Below are 7502 nucleotides of genomic sequence, written 5' to 3'. Positions count from 1 at the left end.
GAGAAGGAAGAGGAAAGAGGCTTACCTTTGGATTCCGGAGCCACATCTCACCTTTTCACCGTCAGAATAGTGTCTGGTGTCTTGAGATCTACATTTTGAGGTAATTAACACCATAAAACCTTGATATATGATGAAACCCTCCTTGTATATGTTTGAATCTAGAGGATAATGAAGCCATTGTATGATTTCCTTGAAGTATTTGAGAAGGGAAACAAAGATTTGGAGGTGATTGAAGTGGCACTTGAGTTTGGAAAGAGGATTCCAAGATTTGGGGTTTTTCAAGTAAATGCATGATTTCTTCCCCTAAATCTTGTTAATGGTTTAGATCTATGGTACAATCAGGTAGATGAGGCTTAGAATGTGTGGGAAATAAAGTGAGAAATACCCTAATAGGGTTCCAAGAGTTGGAATGGAAGGAAGAAGGAAAACAAAAAAATTTGAGAAAATTGACGGGTAAGACTGGAGGGTGATTGACCCGTCGGTGTGACCTGCTATTCACCCCTCTCCCCTCTGGTTCTATTGGCTGGTAAGACTGGTGGGTGCTTGACCCGCCAGTATGACTGGCGAGTCTAGGTAGACTACACGGTGGGTTATCCTACCCACCTGTATGACCCACCTGTAGCCTAAATGAGCTCCGATTGAAACCAAACTCATCGAAAACCTTCTTCACGCTATTAAATGTGTCGTAACCATATCCTATGTCATTTATAGTCTCAATTTGGACGTATTTCTAAACCTTTTATCTATGCTAGGTTTCGAGAAACTCATATTCTCACTCCGGATCTTACTTGTACCGTGAGTGCTAATTCTTCTACAAAAAATTGTAAGTGGGGAGAGGACTTTGATCTTAATTTTTGGAGTGTTTTTGGCATCCTATGCATTCATGGACTATATTGACATTTCGGTTGCCATTCCCATGCATGTGAATGATAAATGAATGATGCATTTAGAACTGAACATGTTATATCTTAAATTCTATGTGCATGATTACTTGCTTGAAATCTTAAGCATGGATTTATCATATGATGGATGATAATGATGATGTTTTTGGATCATGTGTGGGATTTCTAGATTAGATGCTGTAGTCCGCTTGGAAAAAAATGCATTGGTACATCGTGGAGTGGAACACATAAGTACTATGCAGTTGTCCTATCTCATGTAGGAGCATGTGGTTAGGATTTCATATTTCCTCGTGCTACGACCCTTCCCAATAGGGGTTTACGTGTTGGGTTATCTTTGGGGGGAAGCATCGGTCATGGACCGCCGTGGTGGTTAGTACGCCTGGTTGATTATTAGGATAGTTAGAAACCTTGGTGATATATTTGGAGGGCCAATTGTATTGCTTTTAATTTCTGTTGTGGTTCGGCCACGATTTACTTTTATACTGTGGTTCAGCCATGATTTACCTTTTTGCTGTGGTTCGGCCACAATTTACCTTTTTAAGTGCTCATGGTGGGCCTTCTTCGACAACCCTATGGGTGTATCGTGGGATGGAGAGCACATCTCGAACCTAGGGCATACACACACTGTGGTTGTGAGTAGCATGTTACCTATGACCTAAAATGATTTGTTTAGGTGGACTAGGATTAAAATGAATCTCATGCATATAGTATAATTTGAAATGCATTTGCTTGTGCGTGCCTTTCTTTCCATTTACTGAGCTAATCCCTCGTGTATACACCATTTTAGATGATTTTGTAGGATACTCTATAGAGAAACTCGTGTCGGGTCCCATTGACGAAACCCCAGTGGGGGATTGGGGGGTCTTCGAAGAATTTGAACACTGTGAAGGCTGCCCGTGTGAGGGTTATGTTGCAGGGTAACTGTGACAGATCCTATTTACTATACTCTTTTGATTCTTTTGATATATTTCCTTTTTTGTGCTCTCGATATTTATATTGCTATTCTTGTATAAATATCATGCCCATGGGCCCACATGTAAATACTTTATGTATAACGATTTGGGTATCAAGAGTATATGGAAAATTATAGGTAATCATTTATGACAAGAGTTTTGCTATATTATGTTATTATATTCTATTGATTACTTGTGGCTTGCTATGCTGTGGTTACTGTATCAAATGATCATGGTGCTTTTGGGTTACCCGGAGGGAACCTGGTCACCGGTCCGGTTCTATGTGAACGAGTGTGACATAAGGGCCATACCGATCAAGAGCAAAGGTAATTCCTCTTACACTTGATCTAGGGACCCCCACACTTGAATTTTTATTACCCCATATCGCATTCAGATGTATGCATATTTCTTAATTTGGAACTCACATTGTCTCTTTTAAAACATCATTTTCTTTAGGAAAAACCACTTGTAAAGTAATAGGGAACCAAGGACTAAGGTGTTAGAGTGTTTTCGCCTAAACATGTTACCAAGGCACTGATGACATTTGTCATACTTTCCTGCTATGTGATTTTATTTCTTTCTCTTTCTTTCTTTCTTTTTTCTTTAATAGTAAACTCTATCCTAATCCACTACTGTTGGCCTAAATGACATGGTGGAGCAAACACCAAGAACCCAAGTTACTATGTAGCTTCACTTTTTGCATATGCACACATAGACAGTGATGCTAGAGTTCTTTCAGAAGTTCTCCCTAAGAATTTTGATCAAGGCACCATGCTTCCTGAGATGCAATGCCCTATTTAGTTCCAAGGAAATCAATAAAATTGTGTATTTATCAACTCATGCCAATCTAAAAAGAAAGTCTCAACTCCAAATCAAGAGTACAAAAAACCCACAGACTTACATATGGTCCAACACCGTAAACAAGGGTTTATTATTTTTCAAAAGAAAGTCCCATCTCGAGACACAAGCTTGTTTCTTTTTTCTCAATAGGGTTTTTATGTGTTTAGGATGGGTACCTTAATCACAACTCTTACTTTCATATATTAAGCAACCGAATGGTATGGTCATTAGCCAAAAACCAAAGTAGGACTTCATGCTTAGCAAGCTTAAAAATAGAAAGAAAAACAAACACAAACAGTGGTAAAAACAGAAAAAAAAAACCGGTTTCCCTCCCCCACACTTAAGTCATGCAATGTCCTCAATGCATGGAAAGAATTAAAAGCAAAGACAATGCAAGGGGATTATACCTGGGTAAAAGCTAGTCGTTTATGTAAAGAGGTTCATGGAGATCCATTACCTCTTCATTAGCAGCAGTAGGAAACTCGAGGAATGATTTTAAACGCTGACCATTAACCTTTGAAATTACCCCTGTTCTTGGATTCAGGATCTCAACAGCCCCATGGGGATATATATTATGTACAATAAATGGTCCATTCCATTGGGATTTAAGCTTACCAGGGAAAAGGTGCAATCGAGAGTTGTACAATAAGACCTTATCACCAATTACAAAATATTTACGAAGAATGTGTTTATCATGGAAGGCTTTGGTCTTTTCCTTGTAAATCCTAGAGCTTTCATAGGCATCATTCTTAAGTTTCTCCAACTTAGATAGTTGGAGCCTACGATGAATACTCGCATCAGACAAATCAAAGTTGAACTTCTTGATGGACCAATAGGCCTTATGCCCCAATTCAACTGGTAGGTGACATGCTTTTCCATACACCAAACGGTAGGAAGACTGACTAAGGTTAGTCTTGAATGCAGTCCGATGGGCCCACAAGGCATCAGTGAGCCTAATAGACTAATCTTTATGGTTGGGATTAACAATTTTCTCTAAGATTTGTTTGATTTACCTATTAGACACTTTCACTTGGCCACTAGTTTGGGGGTGATAATGTTACACCCATGCCTTGACTCGGTCTAATTTGAACTGTTATGATAGGTCTCCGACCGGAGGTCGGTAGCACAGTAGGGTTTTGGCTCTTGGCCCCCATTGCCAAAGGGGGAGAGATGACCCCAAGTGTTCATGCATCGCATGTCAATCTAATTGGATGGGATTCGTACGTTTTGATCTCAGATGGTAAGTGACCCTACCCCTAAAATACGAATACTAGCACGTATCGGTGTTGCCGAAAGGCTTTGAGCATGGCCGAGGGCAACCACCCATGCAAGACCAGCTATGGAACAGCAAGCTCTGTCTTTGCCACCAAAAATATACCATCGGATCCACTGGGCCTGAATCTGGTGGGCTATTTTCGGTGAGCATAACAGGCTACTGTCATGGTGTTGATGCCCATGGGTCCCGCCCCTCACATCGTAAATAGTCTTAGATGATCCCAAATCATCTCCTACATTTTCCTTGTGAAGTGAAAGCATTTCAGACCTGAGTGACTAGGTTCTCAGGTTCCGAAAGTTGTATTAACATGATCGGTCCGAATAGGATCCAACCAAACGGACCCTAAGGTCCACTTTAGCTTATAAGTAAGAAATGAAGAAGAGAGGAGAGGAGGGAAGAAAAGAGGAAGAAGAAGAGGAAGAAGAAGGGGGAAGGGGTTTACCTTGGTACTGGCTGTCGCCTAATCGTCGGAATTGCTCTCGAAGGTAAGTGCAACCTGCCATACCACTCTCTCTTCATTTTAACCTAGACAAAGCTAGGTATGGATGAGATCTTAGTGTACAAGCCATGTTGAGGTCGTAGAATGCTTGTTCTACCCTTCCGGTGTTGTTGCCAAGCTCAAACCAAGCCCGATGAGCTTTGGCAACAAGTATTGCCAAAAGAACAACTAGGGTTTCAATTGTTTTATCGATGTATCTCCCAAACGGCTAGGTGGAATCAGGATTTTATTAGCTTAGAATGATACTAGGAACATTCCCTACAAACTCCATAGAATAAATCCCAGTAATCGGGCCAGAGTCGGAAAGCCCCAAAATGGGTGGACTATTCTGAACCACCATCGAAAACAGCCCATCGGATCCATTAGGTCTGCTTCTGGTGGCATATTTCCGATGGATCATTGAGCCATAGGAGCTCTTTGTTAGTTCCATAAAAAATAGGATTGGTATTTCTAATGAAAATTCCTTATTTTTGGTGGGTGTTTTCTGTGACATTACGGTCATTGATGGATTTTATCTGTATCCTTCGTGGGTGACCCATGTGGATCCCTCCCGATGTTCCCCATATGCATTGATGTTCGGTTCCCTTTGGGTATAGGACAGTGATACACACGAATCTCAAAGTCAAAATTGAATTGGTCGATTGGTGGCCGTACTTGAACCCTAACATAGTCGAACATAAATCAAGTGAGGGATGGTTGCTTTATTTTGGATTGTTTTACTATTATAGAATTGTTCACATACATAGATTTAATATGTTTATGTATATTTCTTACATGATGATGATGATTATCATATGTTGCACTCTTATGGATTTCATATGAACTATTTATTTATACGTATGATGGGATCCAGTGTGGCCGAGGTGGTACTGGTACCGTGATCGTTGTGTTTGTTAGTGTGTGAGACAAAATCTAGCATGACCGAGGTCATACCAATACCGTGATTGCCGTATGTATACTGTATTCATGCATTGATTATGTGCATTAGAGTTAGTTGTAATCACGGGTTACACTTTGTGGCCAAGGTCTCGTTAGTATCGTGTACCCCGGGACTGTATTTCGAAATGGATACACTTCGTGGCTGACGATTGGTACCGATGTTGCATCATCCATACTCAACTGTGATATGCATGCTAGATTAGGTAAACGATCTCAAGTTTCACTTTGTAGCCAAGGTCTTGCTAGTATTGTGTACTCGGGACTATATTTGGAGACGGATTACACTTTGTAGCCGAGGTCTTGTTGGTATCGTGTAATTCATACTAACTGTATCACTATGAAGGAATATAGCATATATGTGGTTAGGTATCACTCCCTATACTATGAACCCTTGTCAATAGGGGTTGAGGTGTTTGATAACCCATTGTGATATGTTTGATGTGCCTTTCTAGAATGCCACACCTGTGGTACGATGTGATTGTTGTCGAAGGTAGGAACCTGTCCGATTTGGCTGATGTGTTACCTATATCATGACTGCCAAGAGGGAACTTAGGGATTTGTTGGGTGACCCATAGACAGATACGGGGACCGACAGACTTCTATTTATGGTTAGGGTTTGTATCCTTGCATAGTCGATGTCAGGTTTGAGATAAAGGATACAACCTAATGCGCGTAGTAGCATTTACCAGACTTAGTTTGTATTGTTAGGTGGATAATAAATAAATGAACTGCATCACGAGCATCATGGACTATGTGTTTAATTTCTATCATCATGCATCATGAATTATTATTACTATTGTCTTGCTTGGATGTGCTTGACCCCACCCCTCACTGAGCAAGTTGGAAAGCTCACCCCACGTCTACACACTTTTTAGATGATGATGTAGGTATGGTCGTGCCTATGGCTAGTGATTCTCTATCCTCTAAACCTGAGTCCGAAGTGAGCGACTGGTGGATGTCGAACACAGAGGAGCATGGCTAAGACTGTGCTTGTGACTTTTGTGTATACGCAGTGCCATGAGGTGTTCGGCATATTTTTGATTATATTGATACAGGTCTGTGAATATTATGTTTTAAACTCTATATATGTAATTTTAGAAGGATTGTAAACAGAACAACTTGGTTAATGATATTATGTTTATCATTAGATAATTTCCCCATTTATTTATGATGATTCCACTGCTTTTGGTTGGTTTGTGATGTCAGATTGTGAAATGTTAAGGTACTGCTATCAGAGATCCTGGTAGGTTTGTAAGATAGGTACGTGTCTTTCTCACACTGATGGTATTCCTAATGGTAAGTCGGGTCTACTGGAATTGGGGTGTGATAAATAAGGGGTAGCTAACTTATGGGAGATCCCATACTTTTTCATCAAGGCCGATTACAAAAATGAGTACCCCTATCACTAATAATAGCACGTGGTGTACCAAAGCGGAAAAAAATGTTCTCTATAAGAAACTGAACCACCACTTTGTGGTCATTTGATTTACAAAGTATAGCCTCTATCCATTTAGAAATATAATCAACGTTCAAAAATAAGTACAAATTGCTTAAGAAATTAGGGAATGGCCCCATAAAATTGCTGCCCCACACATCAAAGATCTCAACTATCAAAATAGGGTTGAGGGGCATCATGTTTCTCTTATTGATACGACCAAAATACTAGCAGACGAGACAGGCCTTGCAAAAATTAAAAGTATCTCTAAAAAGAATGGACCAATAAAATCTGCATTGGAGAACCTTTGTGGTAGTCGTCTTAGGTCTAAAGTGTCCATCACATGCATGATCTTGGAAAAAAGAAAATATTTTGTGCATGATCAGGCACACAACGTATAATAATTTGATTAGGATAAACTTTGAAAAGATAGGGATTGTCCCAAAAGAAATGGTTAACTTGTGAAAGGAATCGTTACCTATCTTGGGTAGACCAGTGATCCGGAGTCACACCCAAAACTGAAAATTTGACAATGTCAGCAAACCATGGTTCACTGGACACTGTAAATAACCATTCATCCGAAAAATTCTTGTTGACTAGAAAATTGACGGTCAAGAAATTGGGAAGCCAGGATAAATGGTCTACAACTATGTTTTCA

The sequence above is a fragment of the Macadamia integrifolia genome, unplaced genomic scaffold (assembly GCF_013358625.1).
Source record: "Macadamia integrifolia cultivar HAES 741 unplaced genomic scaffold, SCU_Mint_v3 scaffold1572, whole genome shotgun sequence".
NCBI classification, from domain to species: domain Eukaryota; kingdom Viridiplantae; phylum Streptophyta; class Magnoliopsida; order Proteales; family Proteaceae; genus Macadamia; species Macadamia integrifolia.
This window is presented reverse-complemented; position numbering follows the sequence as displayed.